Source organism: Petaurus breviceps, unplaced genomic scaffold (genome assembly GCF_028583685.1).
Source record: "Petaurus breviceps papuanus isolate PSGF00001 unplaced genomic scaffold, PetGlider_PUasm1.0 140, whole genome shotgun sequence".
In the NCBI taxonomy this organism is placed as follows: domain Eukaryota; kingdom Metazoa; phylum Chordata; class Mammalia; order Diprotodontia; family Petauridae; genus Petaurus; species Petaurus breviceps.
In genome coordinates, this window is record NW_027185698.1 from 53,550,908 (window position 1) to 53,569,810 (window position 18,903).

At 41.5% G+C, this 18,903-nt stretch overlaps 1 long non-coding RNA gene across 2 annotated transcripts; it reads left to right on the forward strand.

Annotated features, from left to right (window-relative positions):
• The first annotated feature begins 6,296 nt into the window (after positions 1-6,296).
• LOC138149946 (uncharacterized) lies at positions 6,297-14,418 on the forward strand. Of its 2 annotated transcripts, none has more exons than XR_011165473.1 (3): positions 6,297-6,505; positions 13,288-13,379; positions 13,925-14,418. It is a non-coding gene; the product is annotated as an uncharacterized lncRNA (long non-coding RNA). The 2 variants fall into 2 exon arrangements; XR_011165474.1 differs by lacking the exon at positions 6,297-6,505 and adding an exon at positions 12,767-12,896.
• The last annotated feature ends 4,485 nt before the right edge of the window (positions 14,419-18,903 follow it).

The following is an 18,903-nucleotide window of genomic DNA, read 5'->3' on the forward strand; positions in this document are numbered from 1 at the left end:
TTTGGTGCTTGGGCGCCCGCAGCCAGGCACCAAAACCATTTTGCTTTAATTGCTGGTGAAATCTGCCTGCTGTGAAATCCTCCCCACAGATCCTGCCAGCCCTGCCTGGAGGACCCCTTTCCCCAATCATAAGCTCTGGGACCCTGGAGGACATATTTTCCCATTCCTCATTTTACAGGAAGGAAAACTGGCTCCAAACAATCCTAGGATTACAGGGTAAGAGTTGGAAGTGACCTAAGAGGTTATTGGAATTAGAGTCAACTCTAATTCCACTCCCCTCATTTTACATATGGGGAAACTGAGGTTCAGAGAAATTATGTGACTTAACCAGGGTCTCACAGTGTCTGGTGCGGGACTTACACCCAATTTTTCCTGTCTAATGCTCTACTCATTACATTATGCCATTTCCCCCCCAAGAGAAATGACTTCTTCAATGTCATACAGCTAAGTCAAATCTTGCTTCCATCCCTTACTACCTTCATTTTACCCTTCTGAGGTTTCAATTTTATTATCTACAATAGAAAAAGGCTGGACTAGGTGACCCTTTAGGTCCTTTCCAGACCTAAGTGACAATCTTATTATCTATCTAACAAAACCTGAGGTATTGAACTGTTTCTCCAATTGACTACTAGATATTTCCATCTGGACTTTTTTTTTCTTTAAGAGGCATTGTGCTATAGTGGATAAAATATTGGACTTGGAATCAGGAGGACTTGAGTTCAAATCCTACTCCAGAGAGTTAGCAGTGTGCCTCAGGAAAAGTTATTTAAGTTCTGGAGCTTCTCTTTCCTCATCTGTAAAAGGTGGGAGTTGGACTGAATGACCTCTGATGTTCCTTTCAGCTCTAAAGCCGACCACCACAATAGCCTTTTAATAAATCTTAACATCTCTGCTCTCTCAGCCACCTTTTGGTCATGACAGGCTTCTCGTGCTTCTGGGTAGATTTGTCAGAACTCTCTTCTACTTGAATCCCTTAAGTTCATAGGAAGTAGAAAAGATCTTATCTAGCCATCCCCTCATTTTCTTGGTAAGGAAATAGAGGGGCACAAAATCGTCAAGTGATTTGCCCAAGGTCCAATCCAATCCAATTACCATTTATTAAACACCTACTATGCGCCAAGCACAGTGCCAAGCTCTGGGGATACAATTATTAAAAAGAAAGATTAAAATAAATAAAATTAAAAAAAAAAGGAAAGATAGTCCATGACCTTGAGGAGCTCGCAGTCTAATGGGGGAGACAACACACAGAAGGAGGCAGGACAGGATGGGGGAGGCTTCCCAGGGGGGGGGGCATCTTTTTCTGTGGAGTTGAAACGTGGTAGAGCAGCAGGTGAAGAGCGGAATGAACCCAGGTCATCACAGATCCCTATGCCTCTCTTCCCTCTACCTCTTTCCCTCCCAGAGAAATATTTCTTACAACAATGATTTTTTTAAAAAGGAAAGAAAACCAGTCTACAGGTAGACAGGAATGAGTCCAGGTCTGCTGCCTCCCCATACAGAGCTTGAGATTTGAACCCTGATCCTCTGACTATAAATATCCTATTATTGTTATGTTGCTGTTCAGTCATGTCCAATTATTTGTGACCCCATTTGGGATTTTCTCGGCAAAGATTCTGGAGTGGTTTGTCATTTCCTTCTCCAGCTCATTTTACAGATGAGGAAACTGAGGCAAACAGGGTTAAGTGACTTGCCCAGGGTCATGCAGCTAGTAAATGTCAGAGGTCGGATTTGAGCTCAGGAAGATGAGTCTTCCTAACTCCGGGCTCAGTGCTCTATGCACTATAGTGCCACCCAGCTGGCCATATGTATCCTACTGCCTCTCACTTGACAGGATCATAGACTGAGAGCTGGAAGCTCAGACACCATCTAGGTCAATCGCTTCATTTTAAAGATGATAAAACTAAGGTCCCCAAAAAACTATGTGATTTGCTCCACATCATACAGGTAGGCAATTGTCAAAGGTAGGATTTGAACCCACATCCCCTAACCCAAAATCCAATATTCTGTCCCCCACATCACAGTGTAGCTTCAATTTGATTTAATCCAATTCAAATTAATAAAACTCAACAAATATTTATTTGGGCAAGACTTTAAGACACCAACAGATCAAAGACTGTCCCTGTCCTCAATGATCTTCCAATCTACTATTATTTCCTATTACAAAATAAAATAAGATAAAAGTCAAATGCCTTAGCCCTGTATGAAAAGCCCTTCACGATCTAGAGCCATTCTTTCTTTCCAGCTTAATTTCTTCTTGGATACTGCCAGGCTTGGCTCTTCACCGTCTCCTAAATATCTCTCTTGCTGTCTTGCCCCAATATCTTTGTTCACAAGGTTTCCCTTACCTGGAAGCTGCCCTTGCAGCAATCCTCTTGGCTGATCCAAATCCTTCTCCCAAGGTCCAGCTCAAAATCTACCTTCTTCATGAAACTTTCCCTGACCACCCCAGGATGCCAGAGTTCTTCCTCTAGTTAGGGGTTCTGAACCAGGGCCCTGTGAACTTGGCTTCACTTTATTTACTTATCCATTCATTCATTCACTTATTCATTTGTTTATCCATTCACTTTTTCATTAATTCATTTATTTATTTGATTTTTATCATTTTAAAGTATTTTATATTAATATTTTAATAATGGTATTTCAAATATAACTGGTTTTATTTATTTACTTTTTATTCATTCTTGTATTTGATTTTTAATATTCAATTTTAATAATGGCATTTTAATATAATTGGTTTCCTTTGTAATTCTTTGTATTTTATTTGATGAATTTAAAAACACAATTCTGAGGAGGGACTAGTAGGTTCCACCAGACTGCCACAGGGGTCCACAACCCAATCTTTATCACCATTTGGCACTTATGAAAGAGCCTTGTGAAAGTTCATCTGTTGGTGCTTTTATTCAAATTCTTGATATAAGAAAGATAGCTAATGATTTTTTTTAATCATGAGAACCAAAATTAATATTATCTACAAAATCCGCCTTTCCTGACTTCTCCTTACATTACCCCAGCAAAAAAACAACAACTTTCTCTTTTGAACTCCTAAAGAATCTTGTATATCTCTTCTTGCATTTATCATAGTCTATCTAAAATTTTAGATATTTCCATCCCTCCCTTTGTTCCCTTTCTACACCGTAAGCACAGGAAAGTTAAAGCCTATGTGCATCGTATTCTTCATTGTGTCCCTTACCTGGTCCTTCAGATAGTAGGCACTTAGTTAATAATAGCTGAATGAATTAGTAGAAATCTGATATCATTGATAAAAAAAAAAATCACTGATATAAGTATTGGACAGAGCAGGACCAGGGATAGATCCCTGTGGCACTCCATTAGTGACACCCTTCCAAGCTGACACTGGTCCATCATCATGGAAATTTGAGTAAGAATGTTTAGCCAGTTCCATACCCATCTTTCTATACTCTAGGATCATAACTGTCCTAAAGTACAGGATTTTAATCTCATACTGTATAAATTGAGTATATAAATAAATACCCTATAAAGGCACAATTTTCACATTTTACAAAAAAGGAAACTGAGGCCCATGAAAGCTAAGTGGCATGACTAAAGTCAGTCAGAAAGGACTAAGGTCAAGAGGCAGGACTGGGACTCAATTCAAGTTCAGCATTCTTTCCACCGAACCACTGTATCATCCAACCCACATCTCTCCATCTGACCCAGAAGTAGCCTATCCCAGAAAAGCCTTTAAAAAACCCAGATATTCACCAGAGTCATCATCATCATCATCATCATTGTAATTATTAGTCTGACTTTTGTTGATTAGATAGTTTATCTTTTTTGAATTTTTTGAGTTATTATTTGTAATATAGTGTAAACCGGTGTTTCATCAAACTGATTTCTAGTTTCCAATAGTATTTATTTAGTGAAGAATCATTTTCCAAATAATTTCTTTTTCACTAATTTATTAAAACTAGATTATTTTGTTTAATTGCTTCAAGATATAGCTTATCTAGTCCATTCTATTAACCAAGTTTTGTGTTTAAAAATCCAGTGAAATATGGTTTTGATAATTTGTTCTTTGCAGCATAATTTGAGATCTGGTAGCGCTAGTCTTTTCTTTTTCTTTTCTTTTCTTTTTTTACATTTTCCCCATATACTCATTGATACATCTCATTTTCCATTTATTCACATAAATTTTAATATTCATGTAAAATTAGAAAACAAAGAATCCTAATTGAGACTTAAAAATAAAATAAAACCCAGATATTCATCCGTCCATCCATCTATTTATCCATCCATCATTATCCCCTCCCTGACCATGGGTGTACCTCAAGATTCTGTCATAGACACTCTTCTCTTTTCTATTTATACACTCTTTCTCTGTGCTGTTATCATCTTCCATCAGTTGAATTATCATTCAAATGCAAATGAGCCCCAGATCTATGTATCCATCCCTAAGGTTTCTCCAATCTGCCATTCTCATATTATCAATTGCCTGAGGAGTATTTCCAATATATGTCCTTTAGGCATCTCAAATCAAAATGCCCCAAACAGGAGAAAGGGTTGGAAGTCACAAGGAAACAGATTTTAGCTCAACCTGAAGGAAAACTTTTTACTAGTTAGAACTACATTAAGATGGAATGATTTAAACTTGACTCCAAAGAAGATCTATGAGAAGGCACTTCACTCCCTTTGGAGTGATGGATGTGAAGATGAAACACCACATAAATAATGTTAGATTTTTTGATAAGTTGGTCAGTTTTGCTGAACTAGTTTTCTCTCCTCTTTTAAAAAAATAATTGTTATAAGAGAAAGAAGGAGAGGGAAGAGATACATAGGGAAATGTGTGTGATATAAGAACAAGAGATAGCAATAAAAATTCATGTATCTTTTAAAAGATGGAACATTCTGTCTTGTGAGATAATGAGTTACCCTAGTTTAGAGCTGATAGAGACAGACTTTGGGTATCATTTAAACCAAACTCCTCATTGTATAGATCAAGAACTAGTTGACCCAAGGTTGCCCCTGTAATAGAGTCAGAATTTGAACCTGTGTCCAAAGATCATACATTTAGAGCTGTAGAGGATATTTGAGGTCATCTAATGAATCTTCTGATTTTATAGTTCAGGAAAGTGTGTGCTAGAAATGTCAACCAACTGGTGCTAGGTTACACAGAGCTTAGATGCAGATTCAAGTCCTCTGACTCCATATCTCAGACTTTTCTCTGCACCATGTCTCCCATTACTGAAGGTATGAAAGCAGAGCTAGGAAGGCTCAGGGTTGCTGTTGTTGAAAGATGGTTATATTGGGAGGTTTTCTAGATGCACTATAGGATCACTTCAGACTGGGATTCCATGTTTCTACAAGGAAAAATGGGAAGGCTCCTTTTCTCTTCTTTCTCTCCATCTCTCCCTTCATACTTCAAGGACTTAGCAGTTTGCCAGTGTGTCCAAAAAAGATGGTGGCTCCTTAATAGACATTTGTGAACTACTGTGGCCAAAAATATCTATCCCCTGTGGGTCACCTGACTCAGATAACAGATATAATTAATCATTAGGGCTGTCATTGAACTAATAAGAGCTCTAATAGTTGGAACTCCACCATGGAATTTTGCTCTCTCTTTCTTTCCTCCTACAAATGGGCTATCAGGGAACAACTCTCAAGGTAGTGTTTCTGCTTCTGAAGTCAGTTCTAATAATCTGTTTCTCAAGCACTCCTTTGGATTATTTAGAGTTCTGATTGCCTGCCGATCCCATCCATATGTGAATGACCCCATGCCAAGGTGAAGAACCACTGAAGGGCATGCAGGGTTATTAATGAATGAATGAATAAATGAATTTATTAATGAATTAATAAATGAATTAACATCAACCTTTCTTTAGGGGTTCTTAACCTTTTCGCTTTCATGGACCCCCATGGCAGTCTGGTGAAGATTATGGACCATTTCTCAATGCCTAAAATACATAAGACTACACAGAAAACTAGTTTTATTGAAACAAATAAAAAACCATGTATACAGAGTCCAAATTAAGAAGCCCTGTTTTGGGGATCCTCCCTGGGGATGTTTCTATCTGAAGAGAGCACTTAGAGAAAAAAAGATACTTGATGACTTTTAACCTGAAAAATCAAGACTTGTTCTGCTTGGCCCCAAAGGGTAGAACCAGGAGCAATGGTGTAATTGGAATCTGAAGATCTTCCCTGACCCTTGGCCCTTTGATGGGTTTAAGTAACCCTGAGAACCTTCCCTGATTTGAAAATATACTCTGCCCCCTAATAGGCTGAATGTGGTCACATGGAGCCTGTGGTGGGAGGCTTGTTTTTTAGGAATGCCCACCTCTTATTACTTTGTGATTGGGCAGTGAGACAAGAGAGTTGTGACATTCTCTGATCTGGGAGAAGGCTATATATACCCTGATGTGAGTTTTTGCTTTGGGACTCACTTGGTGAAGAGTTGTGTGATTTGCCCAGATGAGACCCTGGGCAGCTATTGAACCCCCCAGCTTTGAAAACCCAGATGTTGGTGCTTCCCTCTCTGGGAACTAACTAGGTATGGATGTAATGGCCAGACAGCTGGAAGCTCTGTCTGCTTAATTGTGCTGTTTTCTGTTGTAACTTCTGTTTGTATTCTCTGAAGTTCAGGGTGCTAACTTTTCCCCCTGAACTAGGTAAATGATATATGTTTGATTGATTAAAGTAAGATTGTTAACCCATTTTGAGTTGCTTTCCTTTAGAAAAGCAAATCTAAGAACCTGTGCTAGCAGCCATCCTGGGTATGCTAGGGTGCTTGCTGCTACAAATGTGTACAAAGAAAGGAGATTTTGATTTGAAGGACAAATTGCCTAACAATGCAGAGCTGTCCAAAAGTGGAATGGGTGACCTTGGGAGGAAATGTGTTCTCCTCAATATAAGTCTTCAAACAAAAAGATGGAGTCAGAGCACCTGTGTTCAAATCCTGCCTAAGTGTGTAACCTTGTACAAGTCACAGCCTTCCTGGGATTCAGCTACCCATCTGTAAAAAGAGCAGGCTGAAATGAGCTGCATGACCTCTGAGGTTCCTTCTTATTCTAGAAGTCTCCAAGTCAGCATCGGAGATGCAGTGTTTGAGTTTCTTTAGGGTGTGTGGATTTTTTTCTTTTGTAGGAAGTGTGTGTGTGTGTGTGTGTGTGTGTGTGTGTGTGTGTGTGTGTGTAGGGCTATCCTTTCTGGTATTATATTCATTCACATTTTTTGCAATAGAAATTTATCCTTCCAAATGGAGTTTATATTCTCTCCTAGGGTAGAGATGAATAAAGTATTTGCTCTCAGAAAACTTTCCCTAAACCATTACATTAATGACTTTTCACATCTCTGATGTCAAGTAAGGTGTATCTTCATAGGAAGGACTTCCCAGATTTATTACATTCTTAAGGTTTCTCTCCAGTGTGCATTTTGTGATTTCCCATAAGGTCTGAATTATAACCAAAGCATTTCCCACCATTCATTATACTTAGTAAATGTCATTACATTGATTCTATTACATTATATTAGGTCTGAATAGAACCAGGAACTCTAAGTGCATCACACTGACGGAGACTCACTCTGTTGTGGGGAAAGAAAAGGATTGACTGTACAATGGCACTTTGGCCATATTTATTATATCCATGGCCTCTCACTTCACTAGCAAGTGTCCTTTGGGTGATTTTTTACTTGCCTAGAATATTTCTCCTCATTATTCTGCTGCCTCTCTAATCACATTCTCAGACTTCCCTCCATTTGAAGACATCAGAACTAACTCTCTTGAGTCTTACTTGGGATATTTTCCCTGGGAATGCCCCCACTTTGGAATTGATTGGTTTGAATTCGTCTCTCATTTTGAAAGAAAGGAAAATTGCAACCATCGCCTGATTCTTCTACTGTATTTGCCTTTAATCTCTCTTATGAATTGCTTTGATAAGGTGGTGAATTCCCTGTCACTAGAGGCATTTTCTGGGATTCTTAAGGATACTGTAAAAGGCATTTCTGCTCAGTTATGGGTTGAGCTAGATGATCTCTGAGGTCTCTCCCAACTCTGAAATTCCATGAGTCTGTGTGATACTAGTCTACCAGTAGGCTACCAAGAATCTATAGACTAGAATTCTCAGTCTGAAGGCTGGATGGTCCTTCCCAGTGTCCTGCTCAGTGGGAAGGCCTTCCTGGACTCAATATCATGACCCCAGTGAATGACCCAGTGAGGGTATGATGAGCATGGCTTGCACAAGCATTACAAATGATCAGAAACATCAAACATCAGAACTAGGGAGGACATACAAGATCACTTGGTCCAACCTCTTCATTTTGCAGTTAGCAATAATGGCTCATGTCCATGCCTGGAATGGTCTTCCTTCCTCCCCCTGCCTCTTGATTTCCCTGGATTCCTTCAAGATTCAGCTCAAGTCCCGCCTTTTATTTCCCCACCCCCTAGTGCCTTTCCCTCCCATGTTACATTCTATCAATTCCATATATATCTTGCATGTAACCTAGTTATTTCCATATCATCTACCCAATTAGGACATGAGCTCCTTGATAGGAAATTGTCCAACCATTCTGGAGATCAATTTGGAACTATGTCCAAAAAGTTACTAAACTGTGCATGCCTTTTGACCCAGCAGTACTTTTACTAGGGCTATAAGCAAAGAGTTCAAAGAAAGAGGAAAAAGGATCTCTTCCTACTGACAGAGAACTAGAAACTGAGAGGGTGCCCCTAAACTGGAGAAGAGCTGACCAAATTATTGTGTATGGATATAACGGAATGCTGTTGTGACATCAGAAATGAAGAGAAGTTTCAGAGAAACTTGGGAAGACCTGTATGAACTGATGCAGAATGAAACAAGCAGAAGCAGGAGAACAGTTTATATAATGACAACAATATTGCAAAGAAAAACAAATTGAAAAGACTTAACTAAGCAATGCAGTGACCAACCATGATTCCAGATGACTTGATGATGGAGTGTGCCACCTACCTCCTAACAGAAATGGACTAAAGATGCAGAATGAGACCTACATTTGTAGGTGTGGTTAATGTGGAAAGGGATTTTGTTTTACTATATATATTTGTTAAAAGGGTTGTTTTTTTTTTAATTGGGTCTGAGAGGTTGGGTAGGAAGGAGAGAAATTTAGGCACTTAACTGAAAAAGTAGCATAAAGCAATTGTTCTTATGTACTTAAAAACGAGGGAAGAGAATTAGGAGGTAGAGTTTGTTTATTTGTTTTGTTTTATTTTTTTACATTCTCTACACAGTATAGTGACTGGCACATAATCTGTACTGAATAAATGCTTGTTGATTATCAGATTGATAATAGCTCACATTTATATAGAAGTTCAAAGTTTCCAAAGTGTTTTCTCTTAAATTCTGTCAGTACAATTACACCCATTTTATAGGTGAGGAAACTAAAGCTCATAGAAAGTAATTGACTTGCTCCAAGACCATACAGCTAATGAAAATGAAGCCCAGAGGAATGAAGGCCAGGCTTTGTTAAGAACATACAGTGAGCTGACAGGTTGGGTTTAGCAGCCAATTTTCTTAACTCTTAATCCAATGACCTCTTTACCATCCCATGATCTCTTTAGGTAGCACAAGGGATAAAGAGCATTGGGCTTGGAGTCAGGAAGACCTGGGTTCAAATCCAGTCTCAGGTACTTACTAGCTATGTGAGGTAGGTCACTTAAGTTGTGTCTGTCTCAGTTTCCTCAACTGTAATATGGGGATAATAATAGAACCTACCTCTTAGGGTTGTTGTGAGAATTAAATAAGGTAGTAATTGTGAAGCACATGGCATTTCATGAGTTCTTAATAAATGCTTGTTCCCTTCCTTCCTTCCTCTCTTACAAGTGGGATACTCTATAGCTTTTGGACGTCACCGTCAGCAGCCTGAATCTAGCTGAGGGTTTGACCGAAAGCTAAGCTGGCGCCATTGTTCATTGCTCTGTCTAGGTCTTGGCCCCCTCATTGCCTGGCTTGGGATGGGGGTTGGGGTGGCTAGAACTCCCCCAGGGGGAAGGATAGGCGCTAAAACGCCAGGTTGGGAGTACGTTCTGGGAAATCTGAGATGTGCCAAGAACAGCTGATTGATTGCTGGTCTTGGGGCGCCACGTTTTGAAGGCAGCCTACCCACCCCTCTCCCCCTGCCCAGCCTGTCCTCTGTGAGTCATGGATTTTAAGCCGAGCACTCTGGGAGATTAACCAGCTTTGCAACCAGCTGCTAGAGGCGGATACTTGGCCAAAAGAAGCAGGATAAAGTTACCAGCTCAGAAGTTTATAGGAAGGCCCATAAATGCTCCCACCAGCAGCAAGGCTAGCAAGGCAGGGATAAGAATTCAGGGCCCAGCTTGGGACTTGGAGAAAGGGGTAGGGGGAAGGGGAATGAGATAATTCAAGCACAGGACATGAATAGGCTCATTCATCCCCAGGTCTGGAAGGGGACACCCTTCCCCCCATCAGGGGGTGCCGGGCACCTGGTAGCAATTGGGAATACAAGTCACTTGTGGCCTTGAAGAGGTCATTGACTTCTAATGGAGACCATGGACAATTCCTGACCTTCTCCAGATACTGAGTTCTTTCTCTAGGGTGAGGCCTCAGGAATGGAGCCCAGTAAAGAAGCTGCCACAAGGAGGCCTAGGAATAGAGAGTGGGATGGGACCTAGATCCATGGGACAAGCGAGCAGTCATGATCTTTGGGTCACTCCTGTAGAATATTGGAACTAGGGCCAGGGGGTGAGGCATGAGTAGAGACCCAGAGCAGAAAGATACAGAGGCTTATGTCATGAAGTCCATGCTCTACAATTCATGTACTTGACTTACAGAATCATAAATTAGAACCAGGAGGGACATACATTATGGAGATGTTCCAGGATAGCATTGGGCATGGGGCCAACCCAACAGACAGCATCTCAGAGCTGTAGGGAGCCTAGCCCAGTAGGAAGAGCACTGGATTTGTATTCTGAAAACCTGAGTTGGAATCTCACATCTGTTCTTTCCTACTTTCATGACCTTGAGGGCAAACTGCTTCACCTCACTGGGCCTCTCTACAAAATGAGAGGTTTGGACTAGACATCCTCCAAGGCCACTTCTAGCTTAAAATCTGTGATTCCATGATCTCAGAGGTCAGTTTGTCCAGCTTTGACCAGACCACAAATCTCCCTTACAACCAGTCCAAAACATGACCATTCACTTTCTGTTTGAAAATCTCTGAGAATGGGAAACTTCCAACCATTAGAGAGAGCATGTGCAATGTTGAGATTGTTCTCTTTGTTAGGAAACTTTTTCTTTCACTGAGCTGAAATTTGCCTTTCTGAAATTTCTACTCACTACAGTTCTGCCCTGGGTTCAAGTTCCCCAAATATCATTCATCCTCGATAGGATAACTCTGCAGCAGATTTGAAGTCAATTATCATGCCCCACTCTCAAGTTTTCTCTCCTCCATGTGAAATATGTCCAGTTCTTTCAAATGATCTTCCTGTAACATGGTTTCTAGTCCTCAGACACTCCTGCTCACCTTCTTCTATATGAAATTCCGTCTGTCAGCCCAACACATAGGAGCATATGCCAATACACTGTGTGTGAGAGGTAAGCCATGCTACTGAACAGGTTTCCTCAGCCCTAAAATGTGCTTGGATTAAGGAAGACCCAAGAAAGCCTGTCTCTAGAAGGACCCTGTTCAAATGCTAAGCAATACAATCCAACAGACCAACCAACAAGCATTTATTAAGGGCTTTCTATGCCAGACACTGTGCTGGGAACTGATATGGAAAGGCCACTGGACCAAACTGGGACTTCAGGCCTTGATTCCAGGACTCACTAACTTATTATATGACCTTGGAAAACTCAGTTTCCCTTTCTGTACCTCTGTTTCATCATCTATACCATGATTCATGGTTTCTTAACGCGGAATCCATGGATAGATTTCAGTGTGTCAGTAAACTTGGATGGAGAAAAATTGCATCTTTCTTTTCATTAACCTCTAACTGAAAGTTAATGTTCTATTATGAATCTAAGCTATAAATTTTACTCTGAGAATGAAATGTTTTTGAGGTATTTCATTAATGAAAACCTATGAGAGTTCATAGATTTCATCAGACTGCCCAAGGGGCTCACGACACTAAGAAGGTTAAGGATCCTTAGACTAGATGTTTTCTCATGGACCTTCCAGCCTTGCCCGGAGATTGTGGGACTAAGCCTGGACATATGTAGTTTGAGAGGAAAGGGAAAAGAAGTTCCCAACATGGGAGGATCAGAGAGGAGTAGAGGCATTTCCTGAGGAAGAAAAGACCCAGGTAAGGAGCCAAGTTCAGAGTTCCGGGTCTCTAAAGGCAGTTGGAGGGGTTAGAAGCCTAGGTAGTACAATGGATAGATGGGACTTGAAGTCAGGAAGACTTGAGTTCAAATCCAGCTTCAGGTATGTACTAGCTGTATGACCCTGGGCAAGTCACTTACCTTCAGTTTCCTTATTTAAAAAAAAGAAGAGCTGAAGAAAAAAATGGCAAACTACTCCATTATCTTTGCCAAGAAAACGCCAAATGGGCTCACAGTCAGATAAAAGTGAAACAACTGGATGCCAACAACAGCGGAGGAAAAAAGTTGGGTAAGAAGCAGAGCTTTCTAAATCCTTTTCTCCAGGACTGATCTAGGCAGGAGAGTTGTGAGGCTCAAATGAGATAAGGGACACAAAAGACTGCAACCCTAAAATGCCATATAAATGCCAGTTGTTGTGGTTGTCGTTATTCTACAGTGCCCAGGCCTTGGGTCTAGCAATGACTTCATTCACTGAGCCTGCTGAGCTCAGTGTTCACAAAGCAAACAGGGGTGTGCTGGTAAATGTTTAACAACAAGGCAGGGAATATATGTGCAATAAACTTTTAAGCTTAAGCTACATTATTGACACTTTCTAAAGTCTAGTCCAGTCTAAAGACAACCACCAAAACAGTAAGTCAATGCCTGATTCGTAGCTGAAAATTTAACTATTACATCTTTTTTATTTATTTCAATTTTAATTTGTGGAATAAAGCAAGCATTTCCATAACATGGTATAATAAAAAAAGATGATTTCATATCAAACTGCAAATCAACTGTGTACAACTTTCTATTAAAATATATATATGTATATATATATGTGTGTATATATATATATAATAAAGTTATCATGTACACTTCTTTTTTTTTCCCTCCCCACCCAACCTAGAGATATCTACAACTATATCTCCAGAGCTGGTTAGAACTGGTTCCAGCATACCCTTGGTTCTGGAGGACAAATGTACAAGGTGGTATCATCCAGAGATGGGACTTCAACTTCTCTTCCATTTCTCTTCCATTTCAGGCTACACAGACCCTTGGGAGGAATCCTATGGAGTCTAGAGAAACCTTGAAATCTGGCTTCCCTCTTAGGGCATAAGACCCCACAAAAAGCAGGTAGGTCCCCATCTGAGTGGAAATTACCCCCAGGATGAATGACAACTTTTTCAGTAACCTAGGTTACTGAAGATCACAGGTCCTGGTCTGGGTCCTAGGCTCAAGATGAATTTGTACTTGGTGTGTGGAAGAAAAAAAAGATTTAGGAAAACAACTCTATTTATAGCCTAGGTAACCTAATAGCAAAGAAGGCTTCTGCTCTGATGGCTGGGTCCAATGCAGGGTCCTCCAGCTAAGGTTCTACTCCTTACATGAACAGTATCCTGAAAACTCATGGCTCAACAATTCAAGAAGCCAAGTCCTCTCCTGACACTGCCATCTCTATTCCTCTTTAAGACACCTGAGTTCACTTCATTCTATCCACAAACACCATTTGCAAACCTTTGCTACACTGCATTGTAGGGGAGATAGGGATGACTGAGAAATGGCCCACATAGTTTAAACAGATAGTCTTGTAGGAAGGATGAACCAGGGAGCCTCACAATATCAATGTGAGATGAGATCATAAAATTAGCACTATTTGGGATACTCTTTATCTCTTTCAGAACCTTAAAGACCAAGAGCTAGAAGGAACCTCAGAGCCATCTGATGCTAACCTTTTCTCTTTAAAAAATGAGGAAACGGAGGCCCAGAGAAATAGTAAGCATTAAAGGTGATATTTGAGTTGTGTTGTTGTAGTCACTGGGTATATTGTTCTCTTGGTTCTACTTCATTCTGCATCAGTTCATACAAATCTTCCCATGTTTCTCTGAATTCCTTATATTTGCTGCTTTTGCTGATTCAGAGTAAGGCACATACTAGCTCAGCAAAGGCAGTGGGGAGGCAGGGAGGACAGTGGAAAGGAAGGGGAGAGTTCTTCCAGGTGCAGGAATCACCGAAATCTTGGTGGATGAGCAACACCTGCTCTTGGCTTTGAAAGATGGTATAGTAATGGGGCAAGGAGGGTGAGAGGAAAGTAGGAGGTGGGAAAGCAAGGAGCTGGTTCAGGTAAGCAGTCAGTCAATAAGCACCTACTATGTTCCAGACATAGTGCTCAGTACTGGGTATAGAAGAAGAGGCAAAACATAGTCCCTACCCTCAAGGGGCTTACAATCTAATGTGGAGTATTGTTAGTAATTTGTACAAATATGTACAAACAAGGTTATATATTTATGTATGATATATGTTATATATACATGTGTGTACATATGATTTTTTGAAAAGAATTAACAGAGGGAAGGCACCAGAATTGAGCAACTGGGAAAGACTTCCTGTAGAAGAAAGAATTTAAGTATTTTAGTTGGGGCTTGAATGAAACCAGGGAAGCCAGGAGGTGGTGATTGGGAGGGAAGGTTTTCTACGTGTGGGGGTGTAGCAGCAAGGACCCCAGCATTCCCAGGGTGGCTGCTAGCAATACAGGTTCTTGGATCTGCTTTGTTAAAGGAAAGCAACTCAAAATGGGTTAACAAGCTTACTTTAATCAGTCAGACATATATCGTTTACCTTGTTCAGGGGAAAAAGGTCAGCACCCCGAACTTCAAAGTATACAGGCAGAATTATCAAGACAGAAACAGATCAAGCAGACAGCTTCCCAAACTGTCCAGCCATTACATCCATGCCCAATCAACATCTGGGTTTTTCAAAGCCAGGGGGGCCCTGGACAACGGCTTCCCAGAATACAGATCAAATCACAGAACACTTCTCAAAGTGAGCCCCCAAAACAAAGCCTCACATCAGGGCTTATATAGCCTTCTTCTGGCTCAGAGAATGTAACAACCTTATTGACCCACTGGCCAATCAAAAAGTATTTACTGAAAAACAAGCCTCCCACCCCAGGCTTCAGGTGCACTTTAGCCTAGGGGCAGGGAAGATCTTCCAAATTTGCATTCCCATTACAGGGGGACAGCCAGAGAAAATGCCCAGAGCCAAGAGATGGGGCTTCTTGTTCATGGAACAGCCAGAAGGCCAGTGTCACTGGATGAAAGAGTACATATGGCAGAGAGTAAGCTATAAGACTGGAAAGGTGGGAGGGGGATAGGATATGAAAGACTTTGAATGCCAAAGAAAGAATTTTGCTTTTGATTCTGGAAGCGACAGGGAGGCCCTGGAGTTTATTGAGTGTGTGTGTCGGGGTGGGGGCGGCATGTAATGTTGAGCTTTAGGAAGATCATTTGGGTGGTTTAAAACAGGAATATCCCTCTTTGCCTGGAGCATTGATGGCATCTATGATGCAGTGGAACAATGATATCATTAGTTACAATGGCTGATATTTCTATAATCCCATCAGTTTCCCAAGTTTTCCTGATGTATGATCAGGATTCAAGATTCACATCTAAATAAAGCTATCAGACTAGTCTGGATTCAGACTATGGAGGGTCAGGTATGGAGGACCATGAGGTCAGGGGTAAAGGAAAGCCATGGGAAAAGGGGAGTGAGGATGGGCAGATAGCTCAGCTTGTGGACAGCTAGATGGCAGGAGGAGGTAACAGGACACTCGTGACCATATTTCTCTCCCCTCTCCGTGTCCCAGAAATCTATTCATAGACATCTTTGCTGCATTTTTAAGAGGAAAAATAGTCACCTGGGTGATTATGATGATTTGTCTACTGTGAGGCAGGAGACTGGACCCGAGGACCTCCTGAGGGATCTTTAGGGTAGAGGACCCTGAGGTTCTGTGTGGTGCCTCCCCAAGACAAAACTGACCAGTCCTGAAGAAGGATCTGGGATTAATAAATCAGTAAACACTTATTAAGCATCTACTGTCTGTCAAGCATGGGAAATAAAAAGACAAAATTCAAACAGTCCCTGTTTGCCAGGAACCTAGATTCTACTGGGGGAATCCAGCACAAATCACAGGATAGTGACCAAGGAAAAGACCTTTGGTCTTAGCCATCTCAAGGATTCTAAGTAGAAGCATAGGGCCTTTCCAGAAGTAATGGGAATATTAATTTGATCATTGTTCCTCCAGAAAGAAGTTAAGAGTGGGGAGGAATAGGAGAGAGCACTGGCATAACAGCAAGACAAGGTCCCATGGTCCTGGTGGATGGGGAGATGGCTCAGTTACTGAATAAGTATTTATTAATTTACTACTATGTGTGAGACATTGTACTAAATACTAGGGATATAAAGACAGCCCCAAACAAATAAACAAACGAACAAACAATAAACGTGGTCCCTGCTCTCAAGGAGCTTTCAGTCTAGTGGTGGAGACAACATGCGGGTAAATGTGTACAAAGAAGAGAAATCGAGAATAAATTGGAAAGAATCTGCAGAAGGAAGGCACTGGAATGAAGGCGGATGGAAAAGGCTTCCTGTAGAAGATGGGATTTTAACTGGGCTTTGAGGAAGTCAGGAAGGCCAAGAGGCAGAGATGTGGAGGGAGAGTAGGCCAGGAAGGAGGGATAGTTCATGAAAATACCCAGAGCTGGGAGATGATATGTCTGGTTCTGTGAACATCAGGGAGACCAGTGTCACTGAATCTCAGAGTACCTGGGAGGAGCTGGGAGTTAGGGGAAGATGAAGGCATAAGTAGATGGGAAAGGAAGGAGGGGTCAGGTTATAAAGGACATTGAATCCTACACAGAAATATTTGATCCTGGAGATAATAGGGAACTACTGGAATTTATTCATAGTGTTTATTATGGTGAGGGGGCATGACTGGACAGCTGAGTATGAGATGGACTGGAGTAGGGAAAGACTTGAAACCTAAGACCAAGCAGAAGGGTTTTGCAATAGTCCACGAGTGAGATGATGAAAGCCTTCACCAGAATGGTGGCAGTGTCAGAGCAGAGAAAGGGGTACATTAGAGATTCAATAAAGGTAGAATCAATAGGATCTGGCAACAGATTGAATATGGGGGTGAAGGAGAGTGAGAGTGAGAAGTTGAGGATTACCCCTAGGTTGGGAGCCTGGGGCCCTGGTGTCTGTTACCCTCAATAGTAATAAGGAATCTAGGAAGAAGGAAGGGTTTGGGATGTGGAGGTAGAGGGAAGATAACTAGATCAGCCTTGGATACATTGAGTTTAAGATGTTTATAAGACATCTAGGTCAAGATGCCCAATAGACAGTTGGAAGTATAGTTAGGGCAATAAAAAGTAGAAGAGGGAATCATTAGAAAAGAGATGATAATTGAATCTTATCAGCAAGTGAAAAGTATGGAAGGGGAGAGAGGGCTCATAATAGAAAAAAAGAAGCCAATCCAGGACAGAACCTTGGCAGGCATCTACAGTTAGTGGGCATGAGCTAAAAATCCAATGAAAGAAACTCAGAAGGAGACAACCAAGGGAGAGTAGAGTCTCAGAAACCTAGAGAGAAGGAAAATTAAGAAGGGGATTGACAGAAAGTTCAAGAAGGTTAAGGACTGAGAAAAGGTCATTCGATTTGGTGATTAGGTGAATTATTTTTTCCATTTTAAAAATCCATTCATTCATTTGTGGCTGAGCCCTGGGGTCTTGGTGGATGGTGAGATGGGATGAAGCATGATCTGGAGCTGACTAGATAAAGCCAGACCTTGACTGAGAGGGTGAATGGCCTATGGAGCCCTTGGCTGGTCAGATTGGGAAGTTGGACACTGTGAGGTGGAGAGGCTTTTGTTTTAGGGGTAAGGCATGGGGAAGCAAAAGGTTCTTTCCCATACCATCAGCCCCCACAAGCCCTGCCAGAAGGATCCATATATCCATGATTGGGGTGAGGCAAATCCTGGAGTATGGACCCCAAAGACTTCCTACAGAGCCAGATACCTCCTGGCTCCTCTTGTCCTGAGGCTTCAGGCCTGAGCCCTTGGGGAGGAAGGTATCCTCTTTACTAGACTCCATCCCCTGCATCAGCCCTAGGATCTCCCTCCCACCCAGCTCCTAGTCACCAATGGGCAATGGAAGTAAGACAGAATGTATTGTTCTTCCTATCTGACCTAAAGGTGAAATGTCAGGTGCCATGCCCTGGCTTCCCAGGATTTTCCAGGGAGATACCTTCCTTCACAGACGCATCTACACTTGGCATTCTTAGCCAGGAACAGGGAAAATTCCACTTTAAGTCTAGCTCTGTTCCACAAGTGAGGCAATGTCATAGTGGATTGGTATTGGACTTGGAGTCAGGAAATCTGAATTTGAACTCACCTCAGACATACATTAGGTGTGTGTCAGTCAGTCAGTTGAAAGGCACTTGGTGTTCACTATTCGTGGGGCACCCTGGGAAGCACTGATGGTTGGTTGGGGTCGAGGTAAAGTGTGTCCCACTGTGGCTGATCCAACCAATACAAGCTCAGAAGTCTCTACCACAGGTCGGGCACAAATAGTCCATGTGAACATTTTGAGTGGAGATGTCTCTAAATTCGAGCATCTCAGGTTTCTTTTGAGCTATTGCAATTCTTCTTTGCTCATAGAACACAGCACCTCCTTTGATGTGGGCATGCCATGCTTGGCAGTCCTGTGCCAGAGCATCCCGTGTCTCACTACCAACTCCAAAGTTCTTCAGAGAGACCCTGAGAGTGTCTTTGTACTGCGTCTTCTGAACTCCATGTAAGCACTTGCCCTTTGTGAGTTCTTTG